Source organism: Cervus canadensis, chromosome 17 (assembly GCF_019320065.1).
Source record: "Cervus canadensis isolate Bull #8, Minnesota chromosome 17, ASM1932006v1, whole genome shotgun sequence".
Taxonomy (NCBI): Eukaryota; Metazoa; Chordata; class Mammalia; order Artiodactyla; family Cervidae; genus Cervus; species Cervus canadensis.
Genome location: NC_057402.1, coordinates 65,026,209 through 65,044,100, shown reverse-complemented (window position 1 = coordinate 65,044,100; position 17,892 = coordinate 65,026,209).

The following is a 17,892-nucleotide window of genomic DNA, read 5'->3' as shown; positions in this document are numbered from 1 at the left end:
CAAAATCCCCCATTGTCTTGGCCCTGAAATGCGCTTTTAGATTAGAGTAACGCTAACTGCTTATCTGAACTGAACCGAACTGCTTATCAACCAAGAGCTGTAACTCACATAAGAATTCCTAAGCTTGGCAACCCTGATAAATTAATAAAAATTGGAGTATGTATCATTTTAGGAACAGAAGTGGGAGATAGTTTCAATTAATCAACATTTTGAAAAAATGAACCCGTTGTCTATAACGGTGCTAAGTAAAATTTTGGAACATGAAAGGCAGAGGGAAAACTGTTTATCAAGCTCAAAAATGCACCCACTTTATTCCCTGTCCTTTACATTCAATCGCCTGCAACTGACTTTCCCATAAAGAATCTCCCTTAATCCTCTGGATGATACAATGAGGTAGGAACGATTATTCCCAATTCACAGAAGAGAAAACTAAGGTTCAGAGTGGTTATGTAACTAGAGTGGGAGATGAAGCTCTGATTTGAACTCAGGTTTGATACTTTGATTCCAAAGAAAGAGCTACATACACCGTGCGATATCATTTGTATTTCCCAGGAAAATTGGGGGAGTGTTCTGACAAGCAGTATCTCCCAACTAGATCATGAATCCAGGCAGTTTCTCTTACTCATCTCTGCCTCCCCAGAGCCCCACACAAAACTCGGAAAATGTTTGATGACTGAATGAATAATTTAGCTTGCGTTTGAACTTTTCATGATTGCAGCCCTTGCAGATTTCTAAAGGAGATTCCTTTTGTTTTAAGCCATCCCCCTGTTTTAAAACTTTATTCTCCTAGAGAACCCATTCTTGGGGTTTGGTTCCCACCTAATCATTTGCCACCAGGCCTGGGATTCAGTGAACCCTTCCTCAAATGCTGCCCACTTCAACACCACCTAATCCCTCAAAACACCTTATACTACATCTCAGAGACGTGTCCCTGATACATGAATAGACAGCTAAGAATGTCCAAAGACTAGGGCATTGACCGGTAGACAATTAGATGAGTCCTGGGCCATAAGGGTGATGTCTGAGCATCTTTGTCTGAGCACCAAATCCTGGGTGAGTGGTGGTTCTGTTTAACTGACAGTCAGCTGTAAGGTTAGGCCTCAGCTTGCCTGCAGGAACTCCATCCTGGGGGATGGATCTATGAGGCTGCTTCTTCACGTGACAACTGGAGAGACAGCCATGACCTTAAAGCCCCCTCACGCAGCTCACAGAGACCATTCCTGGGGCAGGTAACTGCTCCTACGAGGCTCCCTCCTTAGGACGCAGCAGCTGCAGCTCAGCACCTGGGTTTGAGCCTTATTTCTGCCAATGTCCAGCTTTAGCACTTCTGGCTGGTGGTATCACTTTTCTCAGCCTCAGTTTCCATGGATGTGGGAAAATAGATCATAATGCTACTTTTGCCCCTGGGTTGTCATGAAATTTAAAGAAAGGCTCAATATGGAAAATCTTAAAGCCTAGAGTCTGGCACAATATGAACTTTTGACAAATGTCAGTTATTATTAGTCTGATATTTTTTCATTCTTACAACCTTTTTTTTTTTTAAATTCAAGTGGATTGTCTGACAAACATCTGCTACTCATTACCTTGTTGCTGTGGTTTAGTCACTAAGTCATGTCCAACTCTTGGTGACCCCATGGACTGCAGCACACCATGCTTCCCGTCCTTCACTATCTCCCTGAGCTTGCTCAGACTCACGTCCACTGAGTCTGTGATCCAATTGTTTTATCCTCTGTCGCCCCCTTCTCCTCCTGTCCTCAGTCTTTCCCAGAATGAGGGTCTTTTCCAGTGAGTCGGCTCTTTGCATCAGATGGCTGAGGAATTGGAGCTTCAGCTTTAGTATCAGTCCCTCCAGTGAATTTTCAGGGTTGATTTCCTTTAGGTCCTAAATCAAATAGTGTGTGATAGCCATGTTTGTCCTTCATGGGCTCACAGAACCTGGTGACCTCAGAGGACCCCAGATACTATGTCTCACTCTGGACAAGGCAGAGGGTGGAAGAGGTGGACCATCCAGACTCACATCAGAGCTCAGGCTTCTCTTATCTCATCTGTGCTGGCTCTGCTGCGTTCTCTCCTCTCACAGTCACACTGTCTTCAGTGTTCAAATAAATCTCTCTGGAGCCTAAAAATGAGTTTGCTGTCAAAGGAAACTGCCAAAGAACTATTTCTATGGCTCTTCAGTCTTCGCATGTAAAAAATCTCTTACACTTATAACCTAGGACATAAACTCTTCAAATATATAAAAAAAAAAAAAAAGAAAAAAAGTTCAGCTTAAATTTCAAGTAGATGAGTCATGTGTGTGTGTGTGTGTGTGTTAGTTGCTTAGTCATATCCTACTCTTTGCCACCCCATGGACTGTAGCCTGCCAGGCTCCTCTGTCCATGGGATTCCCCAGGAAAGAACCCTGGAGTGGGCAGCCATTCCCTTCCCCAGGGGAGCTTCCAGGGAAGGAACCCGGGTCTCGTGCGTTGCAGGTGGATTCTCTACTATCTGAGCCACCAGGGAAGCCCAGGAAATCATAAAAGAGAGGCAGTTTCAGGAAGGTTTGAAGCTAGAGAATGCTCCCATGTCTTATAAGTCTATTGAGAGATCTTGTTTCTCGATTCTTTCTGAATATTAATTAATCCATTTATTTGGCCCACCAGGTCTCAGCTGCGGCATATGAAATTTTCACTGGCAGGCAGGAACTCTCGACTTGTGGCTCTCAGGAGTTGCAGCACTCTGGCTCAGTTGCTGCACAGCTTGTGAGGTCTTAGTTCCCCCGCTAGGGATCGAACCCACATCTCCTGCATTGCGAGGCAGATTCTTCACCGCTGGACCACCAGGGAGGTTCTGCTTACTGGGATTCTGACCGAATATTTTTAGACCAAAGAGCTTCATGACTTGAAGACATTATGGCAGTGGAGACAGGGGAAGGGTAGATGAGAGGGTGGGGAGTGAAATTCCTCTGTAGAGGTGCTTTACTGAGGTCCATGCGAGCACTAGAACTTTCAGCGCGTAGGCTGTCTTTTCTCATGTTGCAGTGTAATCAGAAGCACCACTGTCCTGTTTACAGACCTCAGGATTGGAGGTCCTCTGTCCTCGTATGGAGGTGGTGTCTCCACGAAGACAGAATGAGGTCTGGCTCCCACTGCTGCACTTCCACAGCCTAGAGCAGTGTCTATCTGATGGTGGCTGGTCAAAAATACTTGGGGTTGTTGCTATTGCTTACAGGCAAGTTTTAGAATAGAAGATATTAATTTTGATCTCTCCATAGAGTTGACCCCATAGAGTTAACAGGAACAAGAGTAACAACAGAACAAACAGAAAAAACTTAGTCTGCCAAGACTCCACTCCGTCTGCTCGCCAAGCCGCAGAGTTTGTTTCCCTGTAGTCTCTGCAGATCTCTGGACAGTGATCATTTAGGCGTGCTACTCTTGCCCGGTTCGGGGATCCACACTGTCTTCCAGGAATTCACACAATAAGCAGGTTTTGGAGAAACGCCAGCGTGTTACTCAGACTTCCTTTTCGTAAGTCAGGTCAATTTCTATCCCCAGATCTTTCTGTCACCAGTTACTGAATTTCAGTTTTGGTTTTCTCCATGGGACACAGAACAAACAATTGGGTAATTGGGTCACCTTCTGACTTAAATCACTTCTTGTCTCATTATCTGAGGTGATCAGCTTGACTTTCACAGTCAATTGGTGCCCTCAGGAAACCTGAGAAAACTTCCCAAAGATCTGATCCCTGGGAACAGGTTAATTCTGTAATGAGGAAAACAAAGAAATAGCATTCAATGGCAAGCAGTAGAACAATTTTTACATGAGAAATGAATTCCAATATAAAAAAATCTATTGATGCCACTGTGTTCAGAGGGGGCAAAAAAATAATCCTCTGGTCAAGGTGGCTGAGAGAAGCCTCTCATAATCAGATCTCAGGTGGGAAGGAAGAACAGATGTGGAAGGAATGAACGGGAATATCTAGATATTTAAAAGATGACCTAGTTTCCCAACTTTTTTTTTTTTTTTTTTCAGATTTATTTATTTATTTGTGGCTGCTTCGTTTCGGGCCTTCGTTGCTGCCCGCAGACTTTCTCCAGTTGCCGTAAGCAGGAGTCACTCTTCACTGAGGCGCAGGGCCTTCATCGCGGTGGCTTCTCTTGCTGCGGAGCACGGGGTCTAGGCACGTGGCCTGAGTGTTTGCTGCAGGTGGGCTCAGTATCGTGGCGCAGCTTTTTGATGTGTTTTCTGGCTTCCTTATCTCTCACGCTGCTGCTCTCTCCCGACTTTCTCTCCCTGGAGGCGGTGTGTCCTGGCACAGAGTCGTTCCGTCAGTCTCCAGAGGCCAGTTTGGAAGCCTTCCCGCGGGCTTCCAGAGGGAAGGCCTCTGGGAAAGAATAGCGTGAGAGCAACATGGGGGTGATGATGAGAAGTCAGCCCTGGGGGCCAGCCGGAAGACTGCTCCTGACCTGAAGAGCAGGTGCAAAGTTTGGAGCGGTGGAAGCACTTGGTGAGTCCCAGAGGGTGAAAGAAATCAAGGAGAGGAGCCTGGAGAGAAGCAGGAAGACCGCCGATGAGCTGATTGTGCCTCTGGACACAAGCAGGACCCCGTGTCCCTGTCACTCAGATCAGCTTACGGAATTTCTGAGGGAAAATAATCTCCAGCATTTTATGGAATGTGACTGGCTGGTGAGGTCTAATGAAAGAGGAAATTTAAAAAATAAAGTATAGGAATTTCTTAGTTCTGTTTTGTTGTCTATGGGAATTAAAAACTTGTTTGAATCAAGAATGGCAACAATCCTCTTTAAATCTGATGACTCAGAATTCTGGAGAGTTCCTTTGTCTGGATGTCTTACTAAAGCTAATGGAATACAAACCTGGGTCTGGAACTGGAATTGTTTTACACAGCTCCAAAGTGTCAGGATAATGCCTTAAGAAAAGCAAGAATGTGGCCATGCTGGTCTCCCCAATTGCTGTGTGACTTTTACAAATTGCTTAGCCTCTCTGAGCTTGTTTCCCCTTGTATAAAATCCTCACATAGTTATTGAGAGGACTAAGTGAGATAATAGTGGAGGCTCAGCTGGTTTTAGTTTTATCTCCTCCCCCCTCCCTCCCCAACCATCTAGACTACGGGAAACCGAACCTCAAGAAGAGATAGATGCTATTTGGTAGAGGGAGAAAAAGGTGAAAATTAGGACAAGTATACTGTCCGTGCTCAGAGCTGTGTCTGGAATATAGCACTTGCTCAACAAATATTTGTGGGATGAGCATTCTTAAAGGGCCCGGGTCCTCTGTGAAGGAGCTGGGAAGAGACACCTGAAGGACAGCAGATGGTTGATGTGGGTTCATTTCCAGTTGGTTTGGTTTGTGGCTTGTGGATCTTTTTCTGATTCATGATCTAGCCAGGAAGTGATGAGAACGTAGTGGGGGGAAGGAGGGAAGACACAAATTTTTGGGAAATCTAATCTCCAGAGGTCATCTGCAAGATTAGAGCATTCTTTGGTACTTGGTTTGGAGGATTTGTTAATCTTCAAAAAATTGAATAACTTCTATTGTCTGTATCAACTCATATGGTACAGAGAAAGTAAAACAAAATCAACAATCTCACATTCAGATAAATGAATACCTTTGTATTTGGTTCATTTAAATTATGAGTTTAGATATAATTGAGATCCCATTGGGAACTCGATTGTAAAACCTGCCTTTTCAGTCACTATGCTGAAATAATAGTCCAGGCTTAGAGTTTGCAGTAATTAACTTAACCAGTATGCTACTGTTGGACATTCAAACTGTTTCCAATTTTCCTACCTTACACTCTTAGCTTCTTTCACTTCACCTTATGACCATGGGGGAAAGGTATGGAAGAGAGCAGATACAAGTGTTATCTAAGCCTCACCGAGCCCCAGGCCCCTCTTGGCCCTGATTCCTCCCCCTGAGAGCTGCCTTCACTGGGCACTAGGCTGTTTGCCTTTGCTTCTCTGAGGCAGAGCTCAGGACCGTGTCCTGACTGGCCCTGGGATTCTCAGACTCCTAGCAGGACAAAGGGCCAGAAGGTGGATAAAGGGGTCAACCCTTTAAGAGGTGGACTTTGGAGTAAGACTGGCTAGTTTAGAGTCTGCACAGGTGAAGTTGGGTGCTGAGACTGAGGTCTCCTTCCTCCAAGACTGGAAGCTGCAACTGACCCATCTCTTTTCAGGCTGGACAATCCGGACACTTAGCTCTCACCTGAATGCACTCAACCTTTGTTCTAAAGACATGGAATCTCACAAGAGCTAAAAAATAAAATATATATAGAAGGGCTACTATCATTATCGAGCCAATAGTTGGGCTGGTAGAGGGTGTGTGTGCATTAGTTGCTTAGTTGTGTCTGACTCTTTGCAACTCCATAGACTGTAGCCCACCAGGCCCCTCCATCCATAGGATCCTCCAAGCAAGAACACTGGAGTGGGTTGCCATTTCCTTCTCCAAAAGGAACTGTCAGTTCAGTTCAGTTCAGTTGTCGTTCAGTCGTGTTTGACTCTTTGTGACCCCATGAACCTCAGCACGCCAAGCCTCCCAGTCCATCACCAACTCCCGGAGTCCACCCAAGCCCATGTCCAAAGGAACTATAGAAAGAAGAAAGTGAAGCTGTGTCCGACTCTTTGCAACCCCATGGACTGTAGCCTACCAGGCTCTTCCATCCATGGAATTTTCCAGGCAAGAGTACTGGAGTGGGCTGCCATTTCCTTCTTCGGGCTGGTGGAGTAGTGATCTTTATTCCCATCCACTTCTGCCCTGCTCTCCTCTCTAGAGGAAGAAGCCAAACTATAACTCCCTTGCCCCCTCCCCCATCCCCAAAGAGGACACTCCTTGGGTATAGTGTTGACCGCACTGTGTACACACGAGTGCATTCTTGTGTCTGCTGCTTGAGAAAATGACTGCTGAATTCTTCTTTACTTTTCCAGTGCTTACCCCATTTCTAGGCTCAGAGCAGGTACTCAAAAAAGGTCTGTTCTTATGACCAAAAAGCACATGAAAATATGCTCATCATCACTAATTATTAGAGAAATGTAAATTGAAATTACAATGAGGTATCACCTCACAAAGGTCAGAATGGTCATCATGAAAAAGCCTAGAAATAATAAATGCTGGAGAGAGACTGGAGAAAAGGGAACCCTCCTATACTTGGTGGGAATGTAAATTGATGCAGCCATTATGTAGAACAGTATGGTTGTTCTTCAGAAAACTAAAAATAGAGTTACCACATGATCCAGCAATCCCACTCCTGGGCATATACCCAGACAAAACTATAACCTGAAAAGATGCATGCACATGAATGTTAATAAGAGCACTATTTGCAACAGCCAGGACATGGAAAAAACCATTCATTGACAGATGAATGGATAAAGAAGATATGGTATATATAGACAATGGAATATTACTCAGGCATAAAAAAAAAAATAAAATACTGCCATTTGCAGCAACATGAATGGACCTAGAGATGATCACACTAGGCTAAGTAAGTCAGAAATACAAAGACAAATACCACATAATATCACCTATATGTAGAATCTAAAATATGACACAGATGAACCTGTCTATGAAACAGAACAAGACTCACAAACATAGAGAGCAGCCTTGTGGTTGCCAAGGGAGAGGGGGATGGGGGGGAGAGACTGGGAGTTCAGGACTGGTAGATGCAAACTCTTGTGTATAAGATGGATAAACAACAAGGTCCTACTTGAACCTGCATCTCCTGCCACTCCTGTATTGCAGTGGATTCTTTACTGCTGAGCCACCAGAGAAGCCCAAAAATCAACCACACTTCAGTAAAAATGTAATAAGTTTTGTTGCTCTTTATTGATTAAAAGTAAAAAGAATTAAAGCTGATTTTTTTTTTTTTAAATGAACACTGCATAAATACAGCGAAGGCTGTGACCTTCAGAGTTGCTGCAGGCCCACTCACATTGCTCACACATGGTTTTGCAACCTCTCTTTCCGAATTGTCTTCAGAGCCAGATCATCAGATCTGTGCTGACTCTCTCAGCAGCACGTCTTTTCCAGCCACTCCAGCATGCTGGAGTGAACGTGGGGCCCCTCACTCCACCAGTTTGGCTCTGCACACGGGCTGGAGTTTCTCAGAACTAAAGCTGAAGACTCTGCAGTCACACAAGTCATTCTGCTTCAAAACTTTCTGGGAATTCCCCAGATGCTCGGCGCAGGGACCGAGGCTGGATGAATGGGAACTTTCCCAGCAATGTGCTGGGAAGGAGGCCAGGTCCATGGGTCTGGAACAGGTTGGAAGGATTGTTGATCGCCTTGGTCCCGCAACAGGTACAATTTCCCTGTAACTTAAAATCAATTCGACCACCCCACCCCCAACAATTCCTACTGATTTCCATGGAGCCTGTTCTCTCTCTGAAGGACAACAGAGTTAAAAGGGCAATTGCTCTGTGTTGGGCTAAATCAGACAGCACCATTATACTTTGCCCAGGGCTGCACTGGGAAAAGGTAGACACACAGACTTCTGGCTCTTAATAAAAACCCAAGGGAGGGGTCCGGGAAATTCCCTAGGAAAGAGTGACTGTAACAGGAAGTGGCTTCTTAGTATTTTGTTATGACAGAGGACCCTCCCTGATTTAAATCTCCTTTGTGATGAAAACAAAGTCTTTAGCAAAATCACAGGAAAGGAAAAAAATTCAGCATTGGCTACTCTAAATGGTATGTTTGGGTGATAAGAATCAAGAATTCCTCTCTTCCACAAAGGAGGCTCCAGTAAATGAAAACCACCAATAGCCTGTGCCGGATGGAGCCCAATTCGCCTCATTTTCAAGAGAACGTCATGGTGTACAGACAAACCGTGAACAGAGATAAACCGAGCAAGGCCCCGTGGAGGGGAGTGCATTGGCACTGCTGGGCCCCGTTCCAGAGTCTTTCATGCCAGGGGTTGTGGATTTTAAAATCCACACAGGGCCCAGTCCTCCACCAGGATGGAAGAGAAGCAAAGCAGTGCTTTAACTTTCCCCAGCATGAAGAACTGCTGAGAACAAATGGTCCAAACAAATAATATAGCTGTTTATTCTAACCAACTCCCCTATTATCCAGCATAAGAAAATTAGCTGGACTCTTTCTGGAACGTCACAAAATGCTAAAATCACTAAGAGGCTTCACTTTCACTGACAATGTTCATCATGCCCTCCGGTCACCTGCCCCTCCTCTCCAAGATCACCATCTTTTATTCAAAGAGAAAAGAAACTTCAAGATGTGTCAGGGCCGCATGAATCTCCTGGCCTAAGAGCCACTTTGGAAATCAATTCTGCGCCCAGTTCTACCTGATTCAGAACAGTTTTCACCCCATTCTTACAGCACTGGAACCGACAAAGATGAAAATAATTCTCGTATTTGTCTAAGGGGTTATCCCATTCATTTGTCTCCAAGGACAGACTTTGCTTAGGAGTGAAGGTACCAAAGAATTAAAAATGTGGGTGTATGTGTGTGTGCACATGTGTGCGTGTGCATTTCTGCATGAGTCTTGAGACCACAGGTGTGCTTTCCTTGTTCCTTTCCAGGGCATCCTTTGGGGGTGCTCAACAGGGGGCTGCTACTCACACCCGCAAACTATCCATGTCCCCTTCCTAAGGAGCTGCTCTGGGCAGCTCCCTCACTTGCCATCTGCCAGGAGGCATAAGAAGAAAGGGGAAAGTGGTAACAATCAGAGACCAAGGATGTCTATTTCCACTTCCCTCACTCAGGCACAGTCCCTGAAAGACTCCTGCCGCTGTCCTTGGAGCCTCCAAAAGGCTCTGGGTGGTGCATGCTGGATGTGTGCAATTTGTGCCCCACGTGACCAGGAGGCACAGCAGACCACAGAGCACATGCATCGAGGAACAGAAAGCCACCCATCAAGGGCCAGACAGCTAGAGGAAACGCAGTTCAAATGTTTTGCTCATGCTCTCAAAAGACCCAAAGGTTGGTCTCCCTCTGTTGTGCTCGAGACAGGCGCTGTGTTCCAGAAAGAAGTTATTTATCATCTTCAACTTAGACTCCAGGCCCTGTTCCACTTGACCTCGTTGTAAGATCAAGGGCTGTGTAAGCTGAATATGAAGAGAACAAGTTAAAATTTTACATAACCTCTTTCTCCTTCTGCCTCTGTGATTCAACTTGCCCCTTGCAAAGTCTAGCTCATGTAGGTCACGTGGTCTTAGAAAGTGGGGACTTGCAATACTAGGAACTGGAGTTTATCTCACTCACCCTTGCCCTGCTCTTTGCAATGGCCCAGCCCCTGCAAACCTGCTTAATCATGCCTGTCCAGGCCAGGCATCCCCCTCCCCATCTTGACTGCTATCTCCACATGTGTGAAACCCCTTAGTTTAAACCAGCTAGTGCTGGCCACTACAGTCTGTCCATAAAAACTGTAAGTCCTGTTCGGGGCTCAGAGCTTAGACTGTTAACTCCTCTCGGCCCACCGGCATAATAAACCTGAGGTCTCCAACTCTCCGAGTGTGGTGCTTCGTTTCTCGAGTACTGGTTTCAGCAACAAAGAGAGAGACATATTGATGAGAATCTGATCCGAACATCTGAGCAGAGCCATGGGAGTTGGGAACCAGGTCAGTTCGACCAACATTAGCTGAATGTCTATGAACGCATCTTGTGTCAGGTGCTAGATCTTCAGAGTCAGATAAGACCAGGGCCCTGCCCGAAGGGATTTCACTGCGTCATCCGGGAGATGGGCACATAATCTTGAGATCAGTGCAGACATAGAGCCATGCCTATGTGTCAGGGGAGGAATCCGGGTGTTTAAGGAAGGCTTCCTGGAGAGTGTCATGCCTGAGTACATACCTGAATGATGAGTAGAGCTGGCCTGATGGTGACGCTGAGGGAAGCATTCCAGGAAGAGGCAGGATTGTCAACAAAGCAATGAAAACAAACGGTGGAGAGCTGCAGGCAGTCTGCCTGAGGTGGAGAAATACTGGCCTGGGAAGGTGACAGACAGTTCAGAGCAGAAGGAGGCAAGGCCACATTTGAATTTAGAGTGTGTGGGGATTGCACTGAAGCAGGTATTAATAGTTTCAGCAGAGGCAAAAGGGAAAGAAACCTAGACAGGATGCTAAGGGGACATTCTAGGTGACGAAGGTGGCCAGTTTCCTCAAGTTTACCTGGATACCAATTATCGTCCATGGGGCTCTAGGCTGCAGGAACTGATTCATACATTTGGATGTTTCCAGAGCAAAGGATCAAGTGAGTGGGTGTGCCTACTGTCATAGGAAAGAAACTACCTGAGTGGCATAACGCTCTGCACTCAGTAACCTATAATTGTGCAGAATCCAGCCACCGCCATTACTCAACCAAAAAGGCTGGTTCAGCTAGTGTGTAGGCAAGGATGACCGGCTCATAATGCCTGTTGCTAAATAGGCATCCTCCACCTTCAGGATAAACTGGGAGAAGAGTCCAGTTTAGATTCAGAGGAAAGGCTGACACAGGCAGAGAATTAATTGTGTTTCATAAATATAACAGTATTTCCATAAAGTGAGGACTTAAAAAAAAACTCTTTGATTTGGTGATTTTCCATTACTTGAGCCATTCTTCTGGAAAAATTAAACTATGAAGTTTCCTCCTTTCTTTCTCCATCTGCTCACCTTCCTCTCTATTTTAGATGCTTGAGTATTGGCCCTGATGCTCAGAGTGATAGTGATGAGGCTTGTCATTGATCCAATGGGATGCTATTACTCTGAACCCTTCTTTACCATTGGTTTTCTCTATTTTACACTCCTGAAACTACTCTGAAACCCTGTATTGGAAAACTTCCCTGTGTGTTTCTCCTTTATTCTCATGCTGCTATCATGTTTAAAACATGTCATCAAGTGCACATTGGTTTTTTCACACGTTAAGCAACACCAGCTGGGTGTCTTACAATTCAATTCAGTGTTGCTACCTATAAATGCTGGAGAAGACTCTTGAGAGTCCCTTGGACTGCAAGGAGATCAAACCAGTCAATCCTAAAGGAAATCAACCCTGAATATTCACTGGAAGGACTGATGCTGAAGCTCTAATACTTTGGCCACCTGATGCGAAGAGCTGATTCATTGGTAAAGACCCTGATGCTGGGAAAGATTGAAGGAAGGAGGAGAAGTGGGGGACAGAAGATGAGATGGTTGGATGGTCTTACTGACTCAATGGATATGAGTTTGAGCAAACCCCAGGAGACAGTGGAGGACGGGAAAGCCTGGCGTACTCCGGTTCATAGGATCCCAAAGAGTCAGACACAACTTAGTGACTGAACAACAACCTATAAATAGTATCAGATCCCCCAGGTTGAGGACCCAGTCCCAAATACTGCCTCCACTTCAAATGCCAATTGCCAATCCCAAGCTGTCACCTGTACTCAAGACCAACTGGCTACAGATTAGAGTTCCCAAGACCCTCTGCTTGAGTTCAAGAAATTGCTAGAATCGCTCACAGAACTCAGAGAAACACATTTACTGGTTTATTGAAAAGGATGTAATAAAAGAAACAAACGAACTTCCAGGTTGAAACTGAGCAGAACCCTCCTGGGAGGCCTTCCCAGGGATAGCCTGATTCCCACCCCATGTCCCTCACCTGCCTCTTGTTCATAGGAAATCTTTAGCTTCTGAGGTCTTCCTCAAGTTCCAAAGAACACATTCCATTGGAAAAGTGATAGAAAGCAGAAACAATGAAAATGGGTCAAACACGACAAAATAATAATAGTTAAGCTTTAAAACAAAGTGAAGGACTTCTAGTTCCTCCTCAAAGGCTATAGATAATGTCTTGAACCATACCCTTGAGTTTTTTGGCAGATACTAAACTCCCACCAAACAGAAAGTTGACAGCATGCTGACCACAGGCACACAGACCCCAGACTGATTTGAGCCAGAAAATTGATAACTGAGATTCCCAAAACACCATCCTATTATATCAGCACCAGTCAATCAGAAAACATCACTATGCTGATCACATACCACATTACCCTCTCCTTCACCTTGGCTTTAAAAACCCTACCCTGAAACCCTTGGGGAATTTGGGACTTTAGAGCATTAGTTACCCATACTCTTTGCTTGGTGCCTTGCAACAAATGCTGTAATCTTTCCTTTACCACAACCTGGTGGTAGATGGTACCAGCAGTAGATGGGCTTTGCTGCTTGGTTTAGTACCAAGATGAAGGGATACATAGGGCAAGATCTGGAAGGGCCCCAAGCACAGAAGCTCTATCCCAGGAAGTTGGAATCCACCCCTCTCCTGGCATGTCCATCAACCTTGAAATTTTCCAAAGTCCGTACTTTGGTATCTTTACAGAGGCTTCAACAAGTAGGAAGGATAGATCATTAACTCAATTTCCAGCCCTTTCCCCTTCCCAGAAGAGAGCAGGGAGGGCTGAAAGTTCCAGTCTTTTAATCATGGCTCAGTCTTTATCATGATCATCCTATGGCCATCCAGGAGTCCACCAAGGGTCAGTTCAGTTCAGTTCAGTCACATAGTCATGTCCGACTCTTTGCGACCCCATGAATCGCAACATGCCAGGCCTACCTGTCCATCACACACTCCCGGAGTTTACTCAAACTCATGCCCATCGAGTTGGTGATGCCATCCAGCCATCTCATCCTCTGTCGTCCCCTTCTCCTCCTGCCCCCAATCCCTCCCAGCATCAGGGTCTTTTCCAATGAGTCAACTCTTCGCATGAGATGGTCAAAGTACTGGAGTTTCAGCTTCAGCATCAGTCCTTCCAATGAACACCCAGGACTGATCTCCTTTAGGATGGACTGGTTGGATCTCCTTGCAGTCCAAGGGACTCTCAAGAGTCTTCTCCAACACCACAGTTCAAAAGCATCAATTTTTTGGCGCTCAGCTTTCTTCACAGTCCAACTCTCACATCCATACATGACCATTGGAAAAACCATAGCCTTGACCAGACAGACCTTTGTTCGCAAAGTAATGTCTCTGCTTTTTAATATGCTATCTAGGTTGGTCATAACTTTCCTTCCAAGGAGTAAGCGTCTTTTAATTTCATGGCTGCAGTCACCATCTGCAGTGATTTTAGAGCCCCCAAAAATAAAGTCTGACACTGTTTCCACTGTCTCCCTCCCTATCTATTTCCCATGAGGTGATGGGACCAGAAGCCATGATCTTAGTTTTCTGAATGTTGAGCTTTAAGCCAACTTTTTCACTCTCCTCTTTCACTTTCATCAAGAGGCATTTTAGTTCCCCTTCACTTTCTGCCATAAGGATGGTGTCATCTGCATATCTGAGGTTATTGATATTTCTCCCTGCAATCTTAATTCGAGCTTGTGCTTCTTCCAGCCCAGCGTTTCTGGGTCACCTCCTTAGAAAAAATGACACTCCTATCACCCAAGGGATTTAGGCACTCTATGTCAGGAACTGAGGGGCAGAGGCCAGTATAGATATTTTCTATTATTTCACAAACTACTTATAATTTTTCACTTTGGAATATTGACCTCATTGTTCAGCTTTCATTCTTACCGCTTAGTCAAAAGGAGATCAGTTTTCTTCCCCAAAGTTGATTTCTGTAGAAAATGAACATGTAACAACAGATTAGTATTTATGGTTATATCAACCAGGTTAGTGAGACACAGGAAAACTTCCAGCATTTGGTCAGTTTGGTAAAGAAGTCGGGACATCAACACAAGGAGGAGGGTAAGGCACTTTATCTGAAACACTCCTTTTTTATTCACGAAAACAACAACAAAAACAACCATCAGAGAAGTTGTCTGCCTGAGCCAAAACATTGCCTGAGTCATCAGTTTAGCTCAATCAAGAGGTGTCATATGCACAGGGCCTGCACCTCCCTGCTTAGTGAGAATGTTCCTGTTTGTCATAATTCCTTAGCGACCTTCAACAGAAGACAACTAGCACAGCAGAGGAGTGGGGAGGGACCAACTTAGTCACCAAGCAGGCTGCCATTAGAAATCCTCCAGGAGTCTCCTTTCATTGCAGACAAGTTGCCATTTCCGGCTTGCAAGCCACACCCTTACTCTGAGCTTTGCCATTCATCATTTGGATCTTGGAATCAGAGACTCCTAAGGAAGTTTTTCTGGTAATGGAATCTCGAAGTAAGGGCCTTGTGTAATTTTCAAAACCACTATTTAATTTGAAAACTCAACCAAATTTTCTATTTTTTTGATCATCCACTGTCTTCTAGCTGCTCTGTCGGGTATAAAAGAAGAGCAGCATAACACCATTATAATCACAATAACTATAGCTGACATTTGGGGGGCTTGTGCAGTGCATCATCTAGGGGTTTATAGTTATTAACTCATTTAACATTTATTCAGCTTCCCAGATGCTCAGTGGTAAAAAATCCACCTGCCAATGCAGAAGACATGGGTTCAATCCCTCAGTTGGGAAGATTCCCTGGATGAGGAAAAGGCAACCCACTCCAGTATTCTTGCCTGGAAAACCTCATGGACACAGGAGCCCAGCAAGCTATATAGTCCATGGGGTTTCAAAGAGTTGGACGTGACTGAGCATGCCTGGGAGTTGGTGATGGACAGGGAGGCCTGGCGTGCTGCGGTTCATGGGTTCACAAAGAGTCGGACACGACTGAGCAACTGAACTGAACTGAACTGAGCATGCATGCACACACGCCTTCATACTTATTACAGCCCTGCCATGATGATACTATTATGTTGCCCATTTTAGGAACAAGGAAACTGATTGACAGAAAAGTTAAGGCCATTGCTAATATTGCACATTTAGACACTGGTGGAGCAGGGATTTAAAATTTTATGGCTAAGAGCACAGAGGATATCTTCGAGCAGATTTTGATCTGTCTGCTGCTTCTTCTCTTACAGATGTCACCTTGGGAAAGTGACATTGCTTACAGCCTCTATTTTCTCACTAAATAATTATATTTACTTCATTGGCCAGTCGTCGGGATAGAAGGGGTCTATGCACGTACAGGGTATGGAATTGGGAGAGGAACCCCAAGGTTGACCCCTCAGTGTACAAGCTGTTACTATTATTGTTTCCAGCCCGCCTCCCCAGGGTGCCCAGTTCCATCATTAAGCAGGTAAATCCCTGCCGGGCCACCACCAGCGCCTGCTCTCTGTGGGGTCTGCCCTTGTGACTTCCCATCTGGGCTTGTATGTGAAACCACCACTTGCTTCCTCTGTGCAAGGACAAGGTGGGCCAGTCCGCAGTCACAGCAGCCCTCTTACCATCCCTTGGTTAGGTTCAGTTCAGTCGCTCAGTCGTGCCTGACTCTTTGTGACCCCATGGACTGCAGCACGCCAGGCCTCCCTGTCCATCATCAACTCCTGGAGCTTACTCAAACTCATGTCCATCGAGTCAGTGATGCCATCCAACCATCTCATTCTCTGTCATCCCCTTCTTCTCCCACGTTCAATCTTACTATCCCTTGGACTGTAGCCCGCCAGGCTCCTCTGTCCATGGGATTCTCCAGGCAAGAATCCTGGAGTGGGTTGCCGTTTCCTTCTCCATGGGATCTTCCCAACCCAAGAATCAAACCCAGGTCTCCTGCACTGCAGACAGATTCTTTACTGACTGAGCTACCAGGGAAGCCCTAGTGTCAGCCTACCTAGAGGACAAACCCGTCCTTGGGAGGAGTTCCTTAAAAAAAAACAACTGAAAAATTTTTTCTATTCCAGAGGCTATATTTTAAGTTGTCTCAAAACACAAACTACAAATCTGATAAACTTTCTTCTGTCTCAGCTGCTCTGAAATGAGTTCCACCGCCCCCCCCCCATAAACATCACTTCCTGCTCACTAGATAGCCTGTATTTTGAGTAAATGTATACTCCCAAATTTCTTGATAATCCATCTAGCCACTTTCATATGATGAAAGTATTTCATTGATATGTTTGTTGTTTGTATAAATGTGTATAAGGCTGGTAAACACATATACAGATCTTTCTAATGAAAGTCACGATGTTTTAAAATCAAGAGGCATATACAGGGCATATTAAGTTATAGTTTTCAACCAGGTCATCCTGCTGAGACCCCAAGACTTGGCCTAAGGCCTGACCCTTGGCCACCCTGATCCCCAGATCCCTTCCTCATCTGTCAAGTGGAAGAGACGGCAATAGTGCAGATTTACTGAAGGGATACTGTGTGACACATTCTACTGTTCTATGTGTTGTGCACATACTAAATTGCTTAATCCTTTCAACACCTCTTTGGTATAGCCACAGCATACCACTCTACAGTGTTCCCCACTCTACAGACAGGGATACTAAAAGCTAGATGATAAAGCTTTATTAGTGGGGAGGCTGAACCTTGCACCCACACGGCCTGGCTCCAGGGCCTAAGTTCTTGGTCACCGAATACTTCTGCCTCCCATTTCATACTGAGCTAATTAAAGAGCTCAGATGCTACTTTGTGAAGAGTCAGCCCTCCTTAACCAAGGACCCCACTCTGAGGATTCAACCAATCACGGATGGAAAATATTCAAGAAAAACAAGTCCAGAAAGTTCCACAAAGCACAACTTAAAATTTGCCACACCCAGAAACTATTTACATTGCATTTATTAAGTTGTAATAAGCAGTAATAGTAATCTAGAAATGATTCTAAGTATATGGAAGGGTGTGTATAGGTTATGTGCAAATACTGTGCCATTTACATAAGTGATGTCACGGGCTTCCCTAGTAGCTCAGCTGGTAAAGAATCCGCCTGCAGTGTAGGAAACCCCAGTTTGATCCCTGGGTTGGGAAGATCCCCTGGAGAAGGGAATGACTACCCACTCTTCTTGCCTGGAGAATTCCATGGACAGAAGAGCCTGGCAGGCTACAATCCATGGGGTCGCAAAGAGTTGGACACGGCTGAGTGACTTTCACTTTAACATAAGGGACTTGAGAACCTCAAAGTTTGGTATCTGTGCAGTCTTGGAGCTAGTACCCTGTGGGATATCAAGGGACCCTGTAAACTCAAAATATAACAGATTTGAAA